Below are 23,154 nucleotides of genomic sequence, written 5' to 3' on the forward strand. Positions count from 1 at the left end.
AGACATCTTAGTATCAAAATGTACAGGTTACGTACAATTGTATTTATATACAAAAGTACAGATTGTAAAATGTCCAGGGAACTCAGGAGACAGGTAATGACAATGCAGAAACCACTGGAGTCACCTTGTGGGATTGAGTGCCCAGACCTAACCCAAACCTGAGTCAGAACCTCGGGGTGGTGGGGCCTGGAAATACATATTTATAACAGGTTGTGCTCTGATGCAGCCGGTTTGAGAACCACTGCTAGAGATGGAGAATTATACATGGATATTTTTAATGCTGGACTTGAAGATGTTTGTATAAAGCAGGCCTGAAATGGCAGGCACTTTATTAGGCAAAGGTAGAATCCTGTGTAATGCTATATTGAAGGTTTAGTTTAAAATCAAAATTTACGGGCTCCTTGACCATCCATATTGACTTTGCTTCACTATTAATGAACTATGTTAACCGAAAACTGTAGTACAGGAAACAGCCCACTTGGAGACAGCTTAGGTGTGCCAAGAAATGGCCACTGCTGCTCCTCTGATGCCTTCACCTTATTTGGAATCCTCACCGCTGTGGTCTTTGGAGAGAGGCAAAACCTAACCCAGGAGTTCAAGTGAATTTGGTCTGAACAGTAAAGGAAGTAGTGGAGAAAACCAGGAGGGTTTCCTAGGCATATCTGCTCCATTAATAGTATGACTCCCCTGCCCCCAAATAGTTTTCCTCGCATCGCTGACATCTTTCCACTTCATTTCACGCACACCCTGCTGTTTTGCCCATTAAAGATGCATTTAGGTTAATCCTCGTAGAAAATACAGGATTTGGGTGGAGAGCAGCTCACATCCTGGCGACTCAGTTGCTGCGTCCCTTCAAAGGAGCATCGCGCTACCCTGAGGGAATGCATGCTAGAGATGAAACTCCCTGTATCCTTTTGCTTCTCACCATCTTCCCTGCCTGGGTCTGGACCAGCTTCACTCCTCTAACTGCTCCTGTAGTCATTTCGCCACAAAGCAGCTAGAAGGTTTCTTCCTTTAAGAATCTTCGATCGATCGGGCATGCCATACCTCTGCTCAGAATCCTCCAAATAGCTCCCAGTCTCCCTCAGAGTGGTATCCCGGCTCCACGCACAGCCTACAAGCGAGGCCTCCTCCCTTTGTTTCATTCGCTCCCCCTTGCTCAGCACTGGGCAGCCGGCTTTCCCTTCCCCAGATCTCCCATGCCCACTCCCGCTGCACAGCTTTGCATCGGCTCTTCCCTCTCCCTTAGATCTTCCCTCTCCCCTGGCTCCTTCTCACCCTTCAAGTCTCAACTCTCAAGTCACCTCCCCAGAGAGGCCGCCTAATCGAAAGTCGCAAGTCCCACATCACTCTCATAACACAGAACATTGATTGAAATGATCTTATTTGTTTATTATCTCCCTCCCTCCATGAAAGCATAAGCTCAGGAGAGTAGGCACTGTCTTATTCACCACTGAATCCCCAGGGTCTAGCACTGGTTTTAATAAGGATGTTCTTGGTTAACTGCAAGTAACAGAAAATGCTGTTCAAACGATGCAAAAGGCCAGAGATGGGGCTAATCCATTGGCACAGTTAATCAGGGTGCCTGCTCCATTTCTCTGCGATTCTCTCTGCATGTCCTTCTCAGTGTGTTGGTAACATCCTCAGGCTTCCCTCCCTCATGAGGACAAAGTGACTGCAGCCATTCCTGGGCTTCATCAGCACACCACAGACAGTCATCCAACCACCGAACAACCCCCCTGGCCTTTACTCTGGAGTAACTCAGTTGATGTGCCCACCAGTGAAACAATCACTTTGGCCACGCAGTGCCAAGCATTGGTGGGTTTATGCCTGGACAAGTGCCCAGTCCCAAACCAATCACTTGGGGGTTATACTGGTTAACTCAGGGCACTCAATGCCCACCCCTGGGGGAGGGGTTAGATGCTGGTAAGGCTCCCAGCAATGTTTGCTGCAGGGCTCAACTGATTCGTTAACTGGATGAGGCAGTGTGCAGTATACACACGTATATGTACAATAGATTCGGATATGGCTGCGGGCGTGGATGTGGATATGGCTGTGGATACGGACGTACACATAGATATGAATGGAGGTGTGAGAGGCATGCACTTGGGGGTCAGGGCAGGGCAGGGCCTGGGGTGGGACCATCTTCCAGAGGACTTTACAACTGCATGAGGGCTTGGCCCTAGTAGGTGGCAAGATACCAATACAGTCCCTCTACGAAATTTGGTCAGCTCTGCCTCGGGAAGAAGGCTGAAACAGTTGGAGGGTCATCAAATTCTTTCTCCCATCGGTATCTGTGGCTCTCTGTTCCCAGGGTCTGCACTCTGCTCTGAAGCCCTAAAACACACCCTCTTTCTCAATCACTCCCCACTCCCACCCTTCAGCACTGCGTCTGTGTTTCTTCGGAAACACAGGTACACGTAGGGGGCGTGCTTTATGCCTGCACACGAGCAAAGTGTGTGGGTGTGCTGGATGTGCTCTTCGTGGCTATGGCACCAGGATTTTCCTGTTCAACGAATTCTCATGGAAGGTAGCAATTGCAATTGTTCAGCTGGGATCCCGCTGAAGACATGTCCCAAAGACAACAGTGGCGAGAGGTGGCCAGACATCCCGGTGCAGGAATACTCTCCAGTGCTGTACTCTGTGATTCTGCAATTATCGGTAACATCATCAAGTTCAGCTCTGGCCCGTTAACATGCACAAAAGCAGAAAGAATGAGAGTAGAAACAGAATCTGATTTTCTCAGCTATGTGCAAACTATACAAATATGTATTTTAAAGAAAAACGTATGTGGCATAGCCAGACTTTGTTATTTTAAAAAGACTCACAATAGAAAATGAAAATGTTTTGGGGCTGTGAAAAATGAAGTCTGTTCACATTTCTATATTCCATTTATTTCCGAAGAAAATTGGATGTAGGACAGATTGAGAGCGCTGTGCCTTTTTTTCCTAGTATTTCTGCTTCTCTTATAGCTAGAGACACATTTCTCATCCTCCAGTCTTTGCTCACTCTTCCCTCCCAGCCCGCCTTGAACCAACTAGAATTTAAGATTAATAAAGTCGAGTGATCAAGAAAATAAATTAAAAACAAAAAAGGTGAGTGGGAAAGGAATAGAAAGCTCGGTAAAATGGAATGAGCAAGAGAAGTTAAATGAGTTCTTCTGACTGACTTGGCAAAAAGGGCTGGTGGGTAAGGCCCCCGTGGAAGGCAGAATTGTAAGATACCCCCAAGAGCCCCATTCCCTATATACATGCTTGTACAGTCCCTTCCCCTTGAATATGGATGAAACCTGTGAATATGATGGGAGAGTAGCTCCCTTGATTTGGTTACTGTATTAGTTTGCTCAGGCTACCATAACAAGGTACCACAGACTGGGCAGCTTAGACAATTGGAAATGTATCTTTTCGCAGTTCTGGAGGCTAGAAGGCAGAGATCCAGGTGTTGGCAGGGTTGGTTCCTTCTGAGATCTCTCTCCTTGACTTATAGATGGCTGTCTTCACATGGTCTTCCCTCGGTGGGTGTCTGTGTCCCGGTCTCTTCTTACAAGGACACCAGCCATATTGGATTAGAGCCTGTCCTATTGACCTCATTTTAACTTAATTATCTCTTTAAAAACCCTATCTCCAAATACAGTCACATTCTGAGGTACTGGGGGTTAAGACTTCAACATTTGAATTTTGGGGGAACACATTTCAGCCCGTAACAATTATGCTGTATCTGTGGTGGGCAGAATAATGACTCCCCCAAAATGTTCACACGTTTATCCCTGGAACCTGTGAGTATGTTACCAGACCTGGCAATGGTGAGTTAAAGGTGAAGATGAAACGAAGGTTGCTATTTAGCTGACCTTAAGAGGAGGAGAGTATCGTGGATTATCTGGGTGGGCCCAATGCTATCACACAGGCACCCCAAAGATATATTCACTTACTAATTCCTAGAATCTGTGAATGGCAAAAGAGTGGATCTTACCTTGTATGAGGAAAGATGTGATTAAATTTAGGATCTTGAGAGGGGGAGTTTATCTGGATTTATCCTGGTGGGATAATCTTTGCTAATCCCTGATAACCTAAATGCAATCTCATGTATCCTTATAAGAGGGAGGCAGAGGGAGTTTGAAACAGACCCACACAGGGGAGAAAGCCATGTGAAGACAGAGGCAGAGACTGGAGTGATGAGGCCACAAGCCAAGGAAGCCTGCAGCCACCAGAAGCTGGAAGAGGCTTCTCAAAACACCAACCGCCCAGTGGCGAGCTTAAGAGAGTTCAAGGGGAGCTTCACTATTTGCTTCTCAACGGGCCTGACTCCCACCCCCAGTGTCTGCCTGGGCGAGCTCTAGTGTTCCATGCATTTCCACGCAGGCAGATACCACAGCAACCAATTTTGCTCACACTCTGTTTGCCCAGTGCCCTCCCCTATGCCTGACACAGAATAGTTGTCCAGTGCGTATGTTGGGTGAATGAATGTCATTCCGTATTATGTGCCTTGTAAGAATTCTTTCCACTGAGTTTGACTTTTATGTGTGCTTTCCGTTTCCTTGAGTCCCTGAGGCATCTGGATCTGCCATGGAGGGAGAGTCCTGGGGGCAGGTGCAGCCCTGCGAAGAATTAGGCCTCATATCTGCCCTCAACACAGTGTTTGCTACAGAATGCACATTATTCATATTTGATATCATTTGAACACATGGTTCTTCGTATGTCAGAGATATAGTTTTCATTCTAGAAGGTGTGTGTGCTTTCTGTTATCGCAGTGGGCTTTAAAAGTTTAATTTGTGGCAGTTCCATAACGATAAGTGATAATGCTGTTACGGCATGACCCCTCTAACCAGAAATGACAGATGTTTTAATCATCACATTCAGCTCAAGGAACAAGCTTCCTGAATCCTGATCACACATTAAAATGTATTTAATTGTTTTAACAAAATAAGCATTGGTATGTTGAATCTTTAATTATTTGCATTATGAATATGCCATGCGGTTGTGGATGCTTGAAGAGACCTTCTCTCTGTACTAAATATCAACTTCTTTGGGGTAAAGTCATGATCTTTCATGTTCCAAAGAATGTTTAGTGAATTTTCTGAGAATCTATCCGACTGCCCCTTGTAAACTGGCCCAATGGTACACTCGGTGTAAGCAATGAACCCACACCCAAAGTCCATAGTTTACATTAGGGTTCACTCTTGGTGTTGTACATTCTATCGTTTTGGACAAACGTATAATGACGAGTATCCACTATTATCGTACAGAATAGTTTCACTGCCTTAAAACCGCCCCTGTACTCTACCTATTCATCCTTCCTCCCTCTGCCCCCCTGACCCCAACCCCTGGCAACCACTGATCTTTTAACTATCTGCATAGTTTTGCCTTTTCCAGAATGTTATATAGTTGGAATGGTACATTATATAGCCTTTTCAAATTGGCTTCTTTCACTTAGCAATATGCATTGAAGGGTCCTGCATGTCTTTTCATGGCTTGAAAACTCATTTTTTTTAATGCTAAATAATATTCCATTGTCTGGATGGACCACAGCTTGTGCATTCACCCACTGAAGGACATCCTGGTTGCTTCCAAGTTTTGCCAATTATGAATAAGGCTGCTATAAACATGTGTGTGCGTGTTTTGCGTGGAGTTCAGTTTTCAGCGCCTTTGGGTAAATACAAAGGTGTGTGATTGCTGGATTGTATGGTAAGAGTATGCTTAGTTTTGTAAGAAACTGTCTTCCAGAGTGGCTGTACCATTTTGCACTTCCACCAGCAATGAATGAAAATTCCTGTTCCTCCACATTCTCACCAGCATTTGGTGTTGTCCGTGTTTTAGATTTTGGCCCTTCTAATAAGTGTGCTGTGGTACCTCGTTGTTGTTTTAGTTTGCAATTCCCTGATGACATATGATATTGAGCTTTCCATGTGTTTGTTTTTTGCTTGTATATCTTCTTTAGTGAGGTGTTAAAGCACATCTTTATAACAAATGCTTTAATAAAGATAAAAAACCTGACAAACTTTTCAAACCCTTTTTTTAAAGTCATCTTGTTCGTTTCGTTGTTGCTTCACATTACCAGTAATAAGAAACAGTTTGTAAAATCTAAAGTCTACTAACTAAATATATACAGTTGACTCTTGAACAACGTGAGGGTTAACCCATGGACCATGCAGTAATGTAATGTCTACTAGTGAAGAATATTTGTGCGTAAGTGGACCTGTGCAGTTCAAACGTGCGTCGTTCAAGGGTCAACTGTGTAAATTAAGAATGCCCGATTTGGGGGAGGTGCATTGGTCAAGGAGACAGAAGATCTGAGTTCTGGTTCCTTCTTGCCACCAAATGTTTCAATTTAAGCAAGTCACTTCCCTTTCTGAATCTCAGTGTCTTCTGTAAAGTAAGGGTGATGTCTAAGATTCAACTACGGCTTTCTTTTTCTTTTGTATTTTAAGTCAGTCACTATAATGGCCCCTGTCAATATAGAGACATCTGAGCCCCTTGATTGCCTCATGGTAAATTTTATATAATCATCTTGAAATTTTTCCATATTTCTGTTCTGTGCTGAAATGAAGAGCTTTGAATGAGGCTGAAACCTAGCAACCAGCTCTCCTGAAATACCTCATTGAATGTGTTGTACATAGAGTGTATCAGGGGAGAGTATATACAGCAAAAATGGTAACCACGCTTCAGCATTAATTTCATTTGGTGACTCACCCACTTTGTCATCCAAAGATGGCATTGATCTAAATTATGACCTTTTCTTCTACTTCATATCATTAGAATAATGCCAGTAAAAGGGCAGTGACTCACCACTGGAGCAGATTCTTCTTGAGAAAATTAGCAGAGCTTTGTCATGGAAATCTTGGTCAAAGGGTCTTTTATTAACTTCACCTGGTGAGAAAGCCCATCCTTTGCCTGGCTGGTTAAGGGCCTCTTGTATAATATGTCCTGTGGATTCAATCTCGCCCAACCATATTATTTTGTTGATGCTCTCCCCTTCTGTCTGTAATTTAGGCTTTGAATGCACGAAATAATTTTTCACCGAATCAGTTGTTAATTGTCATTGCCTTTGTAATTTGAAGGGGCTTAGGGGGCTTGTTTTGCACTCTGGACTAGTTTTCATACATAGTTTGTGGATGCAAAGCCCTTTATGCATGTATGTTAATTGTGTGTCTGCACTTGTAGAAGTGGATACTCGATGGCAAGAGTGTTGAAATTATTGTTTTCCACTTACGAAATGAGCACATCAGGAGTTTGGGTATTAAAAATAAGGCCTTGTCATTAGGCACAGTTTGCTTATTATTTCAACATACCCTGGTCTTATTCAATTATATGTCAAGGCAATATTTAATAAGTATAATAATTATCATTTGTGCTTAATTTAATCCACACTTCTCTAGCCTACCAAATTCTGGAAGGCATTGGACGTAACTGCTTATATTCCCTTTGTAAAATACTAACAGAAAATTGCGCGTACTTGAAAATTTGATAAATACCTCACACAACTGGAAGCAACCATCACACGATCGATCATCTAGTCTCACTCTTCATTGTGCATTTGAGGCCCAGAAAGGGGAAGTAGCTTGCTGAAGGTCACACAGCAAGCCACGGAAAAGCTGAGGCAACACTTTAATTCTCCAGCTCCCAGGCCAGCCCCTTAGTATCTCAGTAGGCCCTCTGAATCAGAACCCCTGGGGATAATGTTGAGTGTTCAGGAGAGTGTTAAATGATATTCTGTGCCATCTGCTTGAGAAGTCTATAGTATATTTAGAAACATTGCTTTTCCAAGTGGTCCCAGCATATAAGGTCTGGGATTCAAAGAGGGTAAATTAAGATATTTTAAAAATTCCTTTCTGTGGTGCCTCTTGGTCTCTAGTAAGCAAGATGCTTTTAGATTCATGTTGTGCTTGTAAGTCAGTTAGATTGATTTCCACGAGAGACACAAGAAATTTAGTGTCATAACTTCACGGAACACCATGTATAGACTTCTGCTTTGGCATAAGGTACTAAGAAAATCTTTTCCTCAAAGTAGTGGAAATAAAATCACTAATGTGTAATCATTGGAACAGATCCTTCTGGTGAATAAGGGGCCGATTATCACCTTTTGGAGGCTATATTAACTCTTTTATCCCGGGGTTAGGTTACTAGTTAGTCTCTGGTCATCCTTTTTATAAATTCATTTCCTAGTAGATATGGATTTTCTTCTTCCTAAAAATTTACATACTTTCACAAGAAGCCTGCCTGAACTGAAAGTAGATAACTGAGTCAATTGTTTATGTTTCCAAATCGTTTTAAATGAATTTTAAGGAAACTTAGGGCAATTCAGTAATTGGTTGAATCATCAAGCAAAGTGAAGCTTCAAAGGCTATAAATAGCAGTATTTACTGGTTTTAAATATCCATGGGGAAGAGTCAGTTAGATTGGATTCTGTCATACACATCCTAGTCTGTGTGATTCTTGAATTCATTTTTCTGGGGGCTAATGCCATAGAGATCAGACTTTTTATTCATTCATTCAGATATTAATTCATCAAATATATTTAGTGAGTAACTTCCATTTGCCAAATCAGGGGCGAGGTCCAGAGAGGCATGAAGGACATGGTTCCTGAATGTGAGTAGCTCCCAGATTGGAGAGGGGAAGTGGCAAGGAAGTAGGGGTACTCCATGTTTAGAGGTGCTGGGAGGAGGGCATGTCAGGGACAGTGCAGAGCAGGAGGTGGGGTACCAGGGTGGGAAAGGGGAAGAGGGTGTGGGGTTTGGGGAGGTGGCAGGCTCAGGACACAGAGGGCCTCGTGAGCGCCATGCTTGCCCAAAGGAAAAGCATGTGCCAAGGCCCCGGGGTGGAAGGGAGTTCAATATGGCTGGAACAGAGCTGCAGATCTTCAAGGGCAGAGAGTAGGGGCAGAAGCACAGGTCTAAGGGTCATGAGATTGGGCAACAGGGAACCAGCGAAAGGTTTTTTTGGCAGGAGAAGGACATGATCAAACCCGTGCTGTTAGAAAGCTCCCTTACCAACAGTGGGGAGAAGTGTCGGGATACTTTGCTAGTTTCCATTATTTTGCTGATACAACTCTGCTACAGTGAACACCCCCATATAAGTCTCCTTGAGTGCAAGGAAAATCATAGACGAATGACCAACTTCCCCCCAAGCTGGGGAACCACTGGATGAATTGTGACTTATTCATAGAATGGCAAAAGTGAATGAACCAACTCCACATGTATCAACATGGATAATATTGAGGGGAAGAAGGGAAGTTGAAAATAGGCTACGTGCAGTGCGATACCGCTTATGTGAAGTTTAAAAACACACAATAAGGCATATTGTTTGTGGATAAGCAAGTGCATAGGGTGAATAGAAGAGTACACACCTACCTCAGCTACTGGGTGCCTCTGTAGTGGGAGGGGAAGGGAGCAGGGTTTGGCCTTCAGCTGTTTGGTAAGGCTTTATTTATTTTTAAAAAAGTATATGTCAATCCCAATTTCCCAATTTAGCCCTCCCCCCCTTTCCCTCTTGGCAACCATAAGTTTGTTTTCTATGTCTGTGACTCTATTTCTGTCTTGTAAATAAGTTCATTTGTACCATTTTTTAGATTCCACATATAAGCGATATCATATGATATTTGTTATATACACACTACTATATATAAAATAGATAACTAATAAGGACCTGCTGTATAGCACAGGGAACTCTACTCAATACTCTGTAATGATCTATATGGGAAAAGAATCTAAAAAAAGTGTGGATATATGTATATGTATAACTGATTCACTTTGCTATCCACCTGAAACTAACACAACATTGTAAATCAACTATACTCCAATAAAATTTTTGTTAAAGTTAGATAATAACAAAAAAATTATAAAAATAAATAAAAATTAAAAGTAAAATGTTAACATCAGTGAAATCTGGGTAGTGGGGACATAGGTGTCTGTTGTATTATTTTCTGTGTTTGAAATATTTCAAAATTCAAATTTATAGTAGAACAAAGAAAAGAAAAATACTATTGTATCAACTATTGTACTCTTGGCTGCAAGTAAGAGAATAAGAAAGAGACCTAAGAATAGATTTTTAATTATCCCATTAAGCATTGACAAACTACAGCCTGCTGTGGGCCAAATCTGGCCTGCTCTTTTTTGTTTGTTTGTTTTTTTAAACATCTAATGATATCATCACTTTTTTAAAAAAATAATTAATTAATTAATGTTTGGCTGCATTGGGTCTTCGTTGCTGCATTTGGGCTTTCTCTAGTTGTGGCGAGTGGGGGCTACTCTTTGTTGCAGTACGAGGGCTTCTCATTGTGGTGGCTTCTCTTGTTGCAGAGCATGGGCTCTAGGCATGTGGGCTTCAGTAGTTGTGGCATGCGGGCTCAGTAGTTGTGGCTCACGGGCTCTAGAGCGCAGGCTCAGTAGTTGTGGCGCATGGGCTTAGTTGCTCCGCGGCATGTGGGATCTTCCCAGACCAGGGCTCGAACCTGTGTCCCCTGCATTCGCAGACAGATTCTTAACAACTGCACCACCAGGGAAGTCCCTGCTCTTGTTTTTATATGACCCATGAGCTGAGAATATTTTTTACTTTTTTAAGTGGTTGAAAAAATTCAAAAGAAGAATTTCTGGGTTGTGTGAAAATTGTAAGAAATTCCAACTTCAATGTCTATTAATAAAGTTTTATTGGCACACAGCCATGCCCATTCGTTTACGTATTGGTTGTGGCTGCTCTTGCATACCAAGGGCAGAGCTGAGTTGAGACAGAGATAGACTGCAAAGCCTAAACTATCTACTGTCTGGCCCTTTAAGAGTTTGCTGACCCCTGCCATTTAATGAAATGGTCCAAGCATCACGTATCACATGACAACGTCCAAAGGTTGAGGTGGGTTGGTTGGGAGGGGTGGCGGTATTGCCTCATGTGTCTCTCACTTTTTTAACAGGGAGGGTATTCTTTCCCAGAAACTTTCTAGCAGATTCCACCTTAAATCCCACTGGTCAGAAGTGGGTCACATGGCTATCCTGGGGCTGAGGGAAGAAGTAGTCAGATCTTCTGAGTGTGGAGAAGGCTTCAGTTAGGAGGGGGGAAGGGATAGAGCAGCAAACAGGCAACAGTACCTGCTCCAAGTATAAAGTTAAAATTGAAAAGATTGGATTAGAAGGGGCAAGAGGGGATGTGGGGAGACCACTTAGAAGGCCAGTGGCCAGTGCCATCGTCCAGGAGAGAAATGATAAAATGATGGGGCCTCGGACCCAGGGACCTTTCACAGAATGAAGGTGGTTGGATTCTGGATATATTTTGAAGGACAAGCCAATGGACTGGATATTGGGGGAAATAATTGAATTAAGCAGGACCCCAAGGTTTCTGGCTGGGACAACTGGGTGTCATTCCAGGAGATGGGGCAGATGCAGTTTTGATGTAGAGGTGAGGAGCAAGCCTCAATGTCTTGTTTCACCATATTTTCAAGTAAGAGAGGTGAGAAAATAAAGCAGAGACAGTGTTTTTGCTTAAAAGAGCTCTAACTCAGAGTGATGTTTTTCTACTCTGAAGAAATAGAGCTGTTACCAAAACAGGTTCATTTTGCCCAGACACGCAGCAAGCCAAAACGCTGACACCGAGGTTTGCAGCAAAGACAGGGTTTATTCGCAAGGAAGCCAAGCGAGGAGATGGGAGAGCAAGTCTCAGATCCACCTCCCTGAAGGCAAGGGGCTTGCGGTATTTCTGGGACGCAGAATAAAGAAGCAGGGTGGTCTGAGGCATGGGGAGCAAGGGGAAAGGTGATTGGAAAAAAGTGTGGAAATTGTCCTTCTGGGCAGGTGTAACTAAGCTCCAGGCCTCTGCATGTTCAAAGATGGAGGCACTTAGTAGGGTCTAAGGGTAGAATTTTCAGCCCTCTGATGACAAAAGGTCCCAGCTGGAGGGTCAGTGGTCCTGCCCAGTATTTTTTTTTTAATTATTTATTTATTTATTTATGTTTGGCTGTGTTGGGTCTTCGTTTCTGTGCGAGGGCTTTCTCTAGTTGCGGCAAGCAGGGGTCACTCTTCATCGCGGTGCGCGGGCCTCTCACTGTCGCGGCCTCTCTTGTTGTGGAGAACAGGCTCCAGACGCGCAGGCTCAGTAGTTGTGGCTCACGGGCCCAGCTGCTCCGCGGCATGTGGGATCTTCCCAGACCAGGGCCCGAACCCGTGTCCCCTGCATCGGCAGGCAGATTCTCAACCACTGCGCCACCAGGGAAGACCCCTGCCCAGTCTTAACCGGCTCAGCTCCAACTAGACACAGTTGACTCCAAGTTCCTGGAAAACAACTTGAGCAAAACATCTTATTGTTTAGGCTGCCTGCCAGTTGGAGGACCTGCAAATCTTTTGTAGCAACAAAACGACCTTGATTAGTGAAGGCAAGTGAAATGGATTTGACTAACGATTACCCACAGGTTCAGAGTCATTCATGAGTAAGTGGAACAATGTCATATACGGGTCCAGCATTGTGCAGTTTACAAAGTGCTTTCGTATCCACTTTTCCATCTGACTCTCACCTCTGGAAGTTGGTACGACAGGATTCATCCTCATTTTCCAGGAGAGGAAACTGGAATGCAGAGAGGGGAAGTCCAAAGGCTGGAATAGAAGGTGTGTCCTCTCTTCCTAGCTCAGAACAGGGCTGTTAAAACTGACCCTTGTCTTTCATGGGTGACATGTTTGCTTTTGTTTACCTTTGACATGCACCCAGCTAAGAATCCACTTTGGTTTTTTCCTCTTTTAATATTACATGAAAACTTTGTTATTTTACACTTTAAAATATCTTCCTATTATTTTAATATTCCCACACCAAAAAAAACAGACAGTAATTGCGTTGTTCGCTTATTTTTAGACAATTTCACGTGGTTTGAATCATCTCTAAAAGCTTATTTCCACAGCACATAAGAAAATTAATTAAATTGCTTTTTGAAGCAAGGCTGCTTTGTTTCCCACTGAAACGATGACTCATGAGGTCTGACTGAGTCTTATTTATATTCCTCCCCCAGCAAGTAATTTAAATGTGAGATATATAGAAAGGAAAAGAAAGAACAAGGAAAACAAACACACGAACAAAGAAAACTTTCCCTTGCTTACCTCTTTGACAAGTTTTCCTGATAACAGTATTGATAACCAGCATCTCCGTGTCCTGGGTTGTGGAAATGGGTCAGGGAAGGTAGATTTTGGTCCAATGTGAGGAGACATTTTCTGATCCACTGAGATGCCCAGTGTTGGTACCATCTGGCTTGGGTGCCAGTGAGCTTCTTGAAACGTGGATGTAATCATGGCTGCTTGGTGGCGGTGGTGGTGGGGTAGGTATAGGATTTTTTAGTTAACAGTGCATGGACTTGGCATATTGAAGGAATAGGAGGGAGCCCAGCCAATCTGAACCGTGGGAGACGAGGGCAAGGTAAGTCTGGGTAGTAAGGTGTGGCAGGATGATGGGGTATCTTGAGTTGAAACAATATCCTGAAGAAGAAAATGCTTGTTTTGACAATCACTTTTTATTTTATTTAGAAACTTTTCAGCATTTGGAAGCATAGCACCTAGCACACAACAGACATGTAATGAATGTTTACTGAATGCCCCCCTACAGGGATTAGGAAGAGGAGGAATGACAGAATGAATGAGCTAGCGCTTGACAGAGTATGGTGGACGGCAGAGCAGTGGGAGGGATTCGGGATGCTTTTATGTGGACTTTTGAAGGCTGGCTTTGAACTAAGGGGAACTTGGAACCTGCATTCTATATGAACATTGTGGCTTCGCTACAAGCCTGTGTTCTTTGAGTGACGGGCCAAGTGGGCATTTAACCTGGTGCTTCTTCTGGTGGCAGTGGGCATCAGGAGACTGTCCAACCTTCTACTTAGAGACTATTTTTCCTTGATTTTCAGAAATACAAGGGTGGGTAGCACCCAGGAACTGAGACTTGATGGAGATGATTTGGGCCCACATTTATTTTTTCCATTTTTAAGAGGCATGTCTCACGGACAAGCAATAACATTAGGGAAAGTGTATCACAAGTTTCGGGGGACACTTTTGGCTAATTCCCATAATCACTCTGTGCCTTAATGTCCTCGTGGGTGAGCGGAGACAAGGCCGGCCTGTTGCACCCCTGTAGGTTGTTTTGCATGCTGCAGGGGGTGGGGTGGCGAATTCAATGTGCCCTTATTGAGATTATTACTCCTATTTGCTGATTAATGGTGCTGATTTTGAAATTGATTTTGGAAAATGTACCCAAACAAAATGAAAATCCACTCCTGTGGCTAGCATGGTCCACTCTGTGAACTCACAAACGTCACTCAAAGGCTACATTCTGCAGAAAATAACTGCAATTTAAAAATATGAGCCTCTAATAGAACCACCTTGGAGTCTGCACCTATTTCATTACCCTTCCAGCCACAGCACAATTACCTCCTGAGCTGTTTGCTAACAACATTCATTAACTGCAGGCCTGGGGACAGACAGACACATCCAAGTCAGAGTACTTTACCAGGCTGACACTCAGATGGTGAGCAGAAACCTTGCTTTTATCATTTCCAATGGTCACTGCTCAAGCGAGCTCTAAAAGAAACCTAACATTTTCTGTATCTACAGAAAACATTTTTTCCCAAGTGAGTGATCCTCACTGCCACCTCGGACCAAGTCAGGTTACATAACTGCCACCAAATATTAGGAATTAGCTACAAAAGTTTCAGAAAGGCCTTCTTATTTTTCAAAGTCTAACATTTTTTCTTACCAAGTACCTATGAACAGTAAATAAAAGAATAATTCGTAATAGAATAACGATCCCCTCATTATTCCTTAATCTTTTATTAATCTCCTTATTATGAATTAGGGGAATATGCTAAAAAAGAAGATATTATTGCTCTTTCTGCTTCCATAATAAACAACAGTAATTTTCTGGTGGAATGCATCCCCCTTCTCTACAGGGAATGACTTATTTGCTTCAGGACTGAACAAAATGAGGAATTATGACATCACTGAACCCACTTTTAAAATTAATATGAAGTGCTTGTCATGAAAATATGGATCTTCCCAGCGGGGAAAAATGTGACTAACGTCAAATGAAACAGAAATCCGAAAATGTCAGGCTGTCATTTACCTGAGCAGTTTGTTTTGGTTCTGTACAAGGGAGCCTGGAAGGCAATTGACAATTGGGAATAGAAACATGAAGATAAGCAAACAAGACCAAAAATCAAAATAAAAAACAAAAAACAATTGCCACCCAAATTCTTATTAGCTGGCCATATTTTTTTTCTTTTTAATTAATTATTTATTTATTTATGGCTGTGTTGGGTCTTCGTTTCTGTGCGAGGGCTTTCTCTAGTTGCGGCAAGTGGGGGCCACTCTTCATCGCGGTGCACGGACCTCTCACTATTGTGGCCTCTCCTGTTGCGGAGCACAGGCTCCGGACGCGCAGGCTCAGTAATTGTGGCTCATGGGCCTAGTTGCTCCGCGGCATGTGGGATCTTCCCAGACCAGGGCTCGAACCCGTGTCCCCTGCGTCGGCAGGCAGACTCCCAACTACTGCGCCACCAGGGAAGCCCAGCTGGCCATATGTTCACTGACTTCTTATCTAAGTATGGAACCAACAAAGCGGCCATAGAGATCGTAGAATCTTAGAGCTTGATGAATCCAGAAGTTTCTTAACAGTCTTTTTTTTTTTTTTATTAACAGAACATCTTTTCCTACCAAAATTTAATGTCATTATGGGAAAGTTTTGTGAGCACAACTACCCTGGCTGAAGTGCACACACGTGTATGTATGTGTGTGTGTGTGTGTGTATATTGGGGGGCTGAGGGATGTTCTCTCCACGCATACCCACTACACCCATCTGCAGCCCCTGAGCACCTTTCCAGGAAGCTCATGGCCTTAAAGAGCTTGGGAAGAAAACTCAATCCATTCCGAAGTCCTCTGGTGATGGAAGGCTCAGAGCCTCAGAGCTGGCCCAGGACAGGCCTGAGATCACCCAGGCAAACCAGAGCCACAGCAGAGCCAACCCTTCAAGCCAGGCGCACGCACCCCAGGCAGGGCTCCTGAGCTGAGCTGTGGATTTCTCCCCACACTCACCTTTTTTTCTTGGCCCCTCTGAGGAAAGTTTGCCACCAAAGGGTATTGCTATCATTAGCCAGCTCCACATTTCAGATGTTAAGAAACTTGCCAGCTCTGCTGTTAATGTGGATCCAGTCGGAATTGAGTCTTAGGCATGAGTCATCTGTGGTCCTTTTGTCCTTGATTAATTTCGTGACATTTATTCTAGAAAGGAAGCTTAGAAGCTTGAAACAGCCTTCCTCATTAATAATAAATTTTTGGGACTTCCCTGGTGGCGCAGTGGTTAAGAATCCGCCTGCCAATGCAGGGGACACGGATTCGATCCCTGGTCCAGGAAGATCCCACATGCCGTGGAGCAACTAAGCCCATGCACCACAACTACTGAGCGTGCGCTCTAGAGCCCGTGTGCCACAACCACTGAGCCCACGTGCCACAACTACTGAAGCCTGCATGCCTAGAGCCCGTGCTCCACAACAAGAGAAGCCACTGCAATGAGAAGCCCGCACACCGCAGTGAAGAATAGCCCCACCCTCGCCACAACTAGAGAAAGCCCACGTGCAGCAATGAAGAGCGAATGCAGCCAATAAATAAATAATTAATTAATTAATTAAAAAAATAATAAATTTTCCCTTTTGGTAATATAAACATCATTCAAGACCCAATTAAAATGTCCCCAATTTTTTCAGTAAGGAAAGAACATTTATAACTCAACTTTGCCATATGTTCTTGTCCCAAATGCTTGTCATCTCGATTAAATTGTTCATAACTCTTTGAAATGTAGAAGCCTTGGTGGACTTGGGCAGTCAAATTTCAGAGCCTGTATACATAGCATTATCTGATCTGTTTGAATGGGTGATGGTAAAGGAGCCAACTTAGATACTGGATCATGTGCTATTTTTAGTGCATTTCTGAGACGTTATTAATTGAATTCAGTTCATCTCTGCTTCAACTTGGCCTGCCATCGTTTAATTGCGGAAACCTGGGACAGAACTAAAGGCTAGCAAAACAAAGTTCAAGTTCAACTTGTTGGTCAGTCTACTGTCTTGCAACCAAACAGCATGATTAATAACATCTCACCAGTTCAGTTCTCTCACTAGACAACCACAAAATAGGTACTGTGCCACAGCTGCTCCTCGGTTCTGGAGCCATTCCAAATAAAGGTGCCAGGGTCTGGGCCAGAAGCACAGCTGACTCAGCCCACACCATCCACGATGCCCTTACTCCTCCCAGGAGTAATGGAACCCAACCCATGCCCACCAGCTGGCTTGGCTGTAGGCGAGCAATGCCATGCACTTCCACTGGGCCAACCACACCGAGTGCCTGTGGTTTACCAGGCCCTGTACATGGCAACATCAGTATTGAGATGGATAAGACATGGCACCATCTGAATGTAGTGACAAGCAGGCCAGTACTACGTGGAAAGTGCACCAAAGGAGGCATGGACAGGGTGCTTTGGGCCCATGAGAAGGAAGCGGCTAACTCAGGCTGGAGGGCAAGGGCAGCAAATCCAGGGATTAGGGGGAGCATCTGGGAGGCAGTGATGCCTGCGCTGAGTCTTTTGGAAAATTTAAAATATATCATTTGTTTCTTATTAGCAGAGGATATATATTCGTTGTAGAAAGTTACTATTTCCAAAAAGCAATATATATACATATGTAGAGCAAAACCACCGCCAGAGATAACCACTGCTTACATTTAAAACGTATCTGAAGTTTAGTCTTTCTATCATCTACCTATGTATGTTACACAGATGCTTTAACAATGTGCTCATAGAGTGAGTAACTGATTTGTTGCTTCCTCTAAAAAAACCTAACAACACACAACGAATATTTTTTCATGTCATTAAATATTCTTCCACATAATACTTCGTTGTATGAGGTACCCTAATTGACTTGACCAATTCTCTGTTATGGAAATTTAAATGATTGCAACATTCTCACTATTATTAACTAAGATGAAAATCCTTACACTTAAGTCTTTTTGCACGTCTATAATTATTTCTTTAGGACAGATTCCTAGAATGAAAAGTGTTGGGTCACAGGTTCTGCACATTTTAAGGCTAAATACCAACCAGCAGTGTGTGAGAGTTTCCATTTTCTCCCACTCTTGCTGATGCCAAGTCACTTCAAAGTATTAACCAGGTAAAAATATCTCTGGCAGCCAGCTTCCAAGACAGCCTCAGTGGTCCTCAACTGCCTGATATTCACACCTTTGTGTGGTCCCCTCTCATAAATAGGGTTGTCCTGTAAGACCAATGGGATATTGCAGAAATGACAGGTATGTAGTACTTCTTTATTTTGATTAAATTTAATTAAATTAATTTTTGAATATTGTTTTCTTTTTTTCCTAGCTGTATTCAGGTATAATTAATGCATAAAAATTGCATATATTTAAGGTGTGCAATTTGATGTTTTGATATGTGTTTACACTGTGTGTATTGTTGTATGATCATCACCATCAAGCTAATTAACACCACTATTGCCTCACATAGTTACCTTGTGTGTGTGTATGTATGTATGTGTGTGTGATGAGATCACTTAAGATCTACCCTCTTAGCAAACTTCAAATATACAATATATCAATAGTATTGTTAACTATAGTCACATTGCTGTACATTAGATCTATAGAACTTGTTTATCCTGTATAAATGAAACCTTGTACACTTTGACCAATGTCTCCCCATTTCTGCAAACCCCCAGTCCCTGGCAACCACCATTCTACTTTCTGCTTCTGTAAATTAAGCTATTTCAGACTCTACATTTAAGTGAATTGTGCAGTATTTGTCTTTCTCTGTTCGGCTTATTTCACTTAGCATAATGCCCTCCAGTTTCATTCATGTTCTCACAAATGGCAGGATTTCCTTCTTCCAGGCTGCATAATATTCCTTTGTATATATAAGATAGGTACTTCTGAGACTAGGTCATAAACAGCATTGCCACTTCTGCCTTGCTCTCTTGAGTTAATTGTTCTGGGGAAGCCAACACCACGTCATGAGGACACTCAAGCAGCCCAATGCGAGGTCCATATGGTATGGAACTGAGGTCTCCTACCAATCACCAGCCCGACTTGCCAGCCATGTGAGCGAATCACATTGGAAGCAGGTCCTCCAGTTCCATTTAAGCTTTAAGGTCACTGCAGCCCCAGAGACCCTGAGCCCGAAACACCCAGGTGAGCCACTGTCAAATCCCTGACCCACGGAAACTGTGAGATAATCAATATTTATTGTTTCTGTAAGCCAGTCAGTTTGGGAGTAATGTGTTATACAACAGTAGATAACTAATGCAATATATCACTTTTGCTGTATTTTTTCTTTGAGTTTTAGTGAGGTTTACATCTTTTTCAAATGTCTATTGACCAATTTATTTTCCTTCTCTAGTTTATGCCATATTTTTAGGGTGTTGGTCTTTTTGGTTTTTTCCATTGATTTTAAGATCTTCTTTTCCCTCAGTGTTTATTTTCCTGAGATGAGGCGTAAAGGCACCAGGCGAGATTGGATGATAGGGAGAGGACGGGAGATTGCAGGGACATGTGGAGAAGTCACAGGAGATAGAGGAGAATAACGAGGGAGGGAGGAGTGCCGGGAAACTAGACCAGTGCTTCTCGCACTGAGTGTTCATAAGAATCGCCTGAAAATCTGCTCCAAATGCCAATTCAGTACGTCTGGCGTCAGGCCTGAAGCTCCCAGGTGATGCTGCTGCTGCTGATCTGGGCAACACATCTTGAATAGCAAGGGTTTAGAGAGACTGCTTAGGATGTGGGGTAGAAATTGGCCATTCCTCTGCATTCAGCGGGGGTTAGGGTTAGAGGGCCGAATGGGAGAGAGACCAGCATGCACAGCGTGTGGCTAGGTTGTAGAGGTGGGGGAGGGTTGGGGGAGAAGCAGGTGGGGCTGGCTGATGGGAGTGGGTGTTTCCATGTATCTTAGAATCCAAGGAGGTAGCTTACGTTTATTTTTCTCTGAGTTTCGGTAATATCAAGGTGGCCTGACTGATTTCTCAGATAAGAGACTAAATTTTGTTCTTTCTCGTGAGAGAGCAGCTAATAAGATAAGACACCCTGAGGTTTCACTCTGTGCCCGGCGATATGTGCATAGATACTCTCTCAAGACCTTGGGAGGTATACCCTATTTTAAAAATGAAGAAATTCAAGGGCAGAGAAGAAGTCAAGCAGCTTGTCCAAGGTCACACAGCCAGTATGTGGCTGAGCTGAGGTTTGGGTCAAGGTATGGCTGACTCTAAAATCCCTGCCCACCTCCTCGGTGCTTCTGTGGGCACTCAGAGGTGAGAAAGAGCCGGGGCGGCAGCCGCTCTAGCTGGGATCGTGGCAGGCAGGGTTGTGGTTGGGCAGGACAGCTGATCTTCTTAGAACGCATGGGTCACTAGTAGTGCCACCAAAGTTCGTTCACTGTGAAAGACTTTTTCCTACAGTGGCGTCATGTCTTCTGTTATGGCAGCGTATATCGGGCAGATCTTTGAAATAATCAGGCTGTATTTTCTTCCTCCGCTTTGAGGGCTCAGTAGTCTGAGCCTGTTTCGTCTTACTACACTGACTGCTACTTCTCCCTCTCTTTTGACAGCTCCTCCTCATCTAATCTCAAGGTCAGAGGGCCATAAGACTCATTCCACAGGCATCCTCACTTCCCTCCCCAACACTCATTGCCTTTCTGATCTTATTCAAGATCATGGCTTTAAAAACCATACAAGTGCTCCTCCCAAATTGACCTTTCCAGTCCAGGCCTCTCCCTTGACCCCCAGACTTGTACACCGGACTGTGAACTTTGCATAGCCACTGGGGTGTGCAATAGATACCTCAAATCAAACCCCTAGTCTTCTTCCCTCAACTCACTCCTCTTGCCAACTTCCACATCTCAGTAAAGAGCAGTTGCCCAGGCCAAAACCTTGGAGTTTAACTTGTTATCACTTTCTCCTACCCCGTGCCTCATCCATCAACAAATTCTGTCCCTTTTTCCTTCTAAGCATAGCCACTTCTCACTCTCGCCGCTGCTTCCACCCCAGTCCCACTCAGTAGCAGCATCTCTTGCTGGCATCACTACAGTAGCCTCCTGTCTGCTCTTCCTGCCCATACCCTCATCCCATTTGATCTGTTCTCTGCCCCATTGCCAGACTGATGTTCTAAAAGTAAAATCTGAATCATGTCCCTCATGGAAGCAACATAAATGTCCATCAACAGAGGAATGGATAAAGAAGATGTGGTATATCTACAATGGAATACTACTCAGCCATAAAAAAGAATGAAATATTGCCGTTTGCAGCATCATGGACCTAGAGATTATCATACTGAGTGAAGTAAGTCAAACAGAGAAAGACAAATATCACATGATATAACTTATATGTGGAATCTAAAAAATGACACAAATGAACTTATCTGTGAAACAGAAACTGACTGACAGACATAGAAAATAAATTTATGGTCATCAAAGCGGAAACAGCGGGGGTGGGATAAATTAGGAGTTTGGGATTAACATGCACACAGTGCTATATATAAAATAGGTAAACAGCAAGGACCTACTGTATAGCACAGGGAACTCAATATTCTGTAATAACCTATATGGGAAAAGAATCTGGAAAAGAATACATATATGTATATGTATAACTGAATCACTTTGCTGTACATCTAAAACTAACACAACATTGTAAATCAACTATGCTCCAATAAAATTAAAAAAAATAAATCATGTCCCTCTTCTGCTCAAAACTCTCACTTAGAGTAAACCCAAAGGTCCTATATAATCTTCCTCTCAGTCACCCTACCTCCCCCTCCTGCTACCTCTCTGATTCCCTCTTCTACTCTCTCCCCCTTGCACTCAATGAGCAGCATAGGGAGAGGGGATACAATTTGCTTCAAAGGAAAGGTCAAGCATGTGTAGCGTAAGAGCAGACATGACCCAAAGGAAAACGGAGTCTTTTCTGTTTGCAAGAACTTTGCTTTCTAAGTGTATGGACTCTGGGCAAGGTACCCAACAGTTCTCCTCGCCGTGACTCAGGGATGAAGGGCCACCCACTGTGTAGAGTGATGACTGGGTATTCTTTTATAGACAGACAGAGGCATTCCTACACTGAGGTTTGGTGTGTTGTAATTTCTGCTTGCTTGTTTGGTATTGTGCTGAGCCTTTTAATCCCCTAGGATGTGCCACAAAAAACTGTAATAATCAAATGTAGGCGATGAACACAAAAATTAGAGGACCACTTGTCTTGATTACAATATTCTTGAGCCTAATAATAATTTTAAAATAGCAATTTTTGGAGTCTAATAGAATCTGGGATTGACGTCCACTGCCCTCTCATTTTGTAGATTGGGAGGTGGGCTAAGAGAAGTAACCTTATGCTGTGTTACCCAGGGAGTCCTACCCACAGCCCCATCCTGCCTCCTCTTGAGCAGTGTCAATAAGACTATTATGATGAAGGCTCCCGGCAATAGTTTTTTCAGGGGAATTAGTGAAGTACTCAGAGAAGGATTTTTCAAATATCAATGATCTCCAAAACGGGTTCACTGTTTTCTAATTTCACACGGAGTTGAAGTATTTATTTTAGAGGGTAAGTGCTCTAATCATCTACAATATGCTTCATGAGAGGTTTTGATTTAAGCCTTGTCAGTCGATTTCTGCCAAGGTGGTATTTTGAAATCAATGTATTATTTCCAGTGCCGGTAGAACATAGGGCTGCACTCATGTGCTGCGCTGTCATGGGAAGTTTAAAAGCTCCTAATGGATCAACAGATTTTCAGCAAAGTAGAAACCATTTAAAAGTATGCAAAAAATGGATTAGAAAAATAAAGTCATTATAGTAACTTGAAAGTGATTATCGATCCACAAGACTAAATGGGCTAAAATTGCTTGTACACATCTAATTATGGTGTACTAACGTTCAACTTTTCAAATAGGTTAGTTTTTCAGTTGTTAGTCTTTGAAACTCTTTGTTTGCACTTGGAAGACATCAAAGCCAATGAGAAAAGTACAGACTTGACTGAACTGGGTCACATTGATCCACTGATGTTAGTGATGAACCTGGGTTGCTGTTGAATCTTGATGGTGTCATGCAGCAAACAATACGGCACCCTTCAGACCCAAGGAAGGAGGTCAGTCAAGAAGCACCCTGGAAGTGCCTGCTATGTGCCCTGGT

The 23,154-nt window shown here is 43.2% G+C and overlaps 1 long non-coding RNA gene across 1 annotated transcript in view; it reads right to left on the reverse strand.

Annotated features, from left to right (window-relative positions):
• Positions 1-23,154, reverse strand: part of LOC309620123 — a 424,602-nt gene that overhangs the window by 3,460 nt on the left and 397,988 nt on the right. The window lies entirely within an intron of this gene.

Source organism: Balaenoptera borealis (genome assembly GCF_965194805.1).
Source record: "Balaenoptera borealis genome assembly, chromosome: X".
NCBI lineage: Eukaryota > Metazoa > Chordata > Mammalia > Artiodactyla > Balaenopteridae > Balaenoptera > Balaenoptera borealis.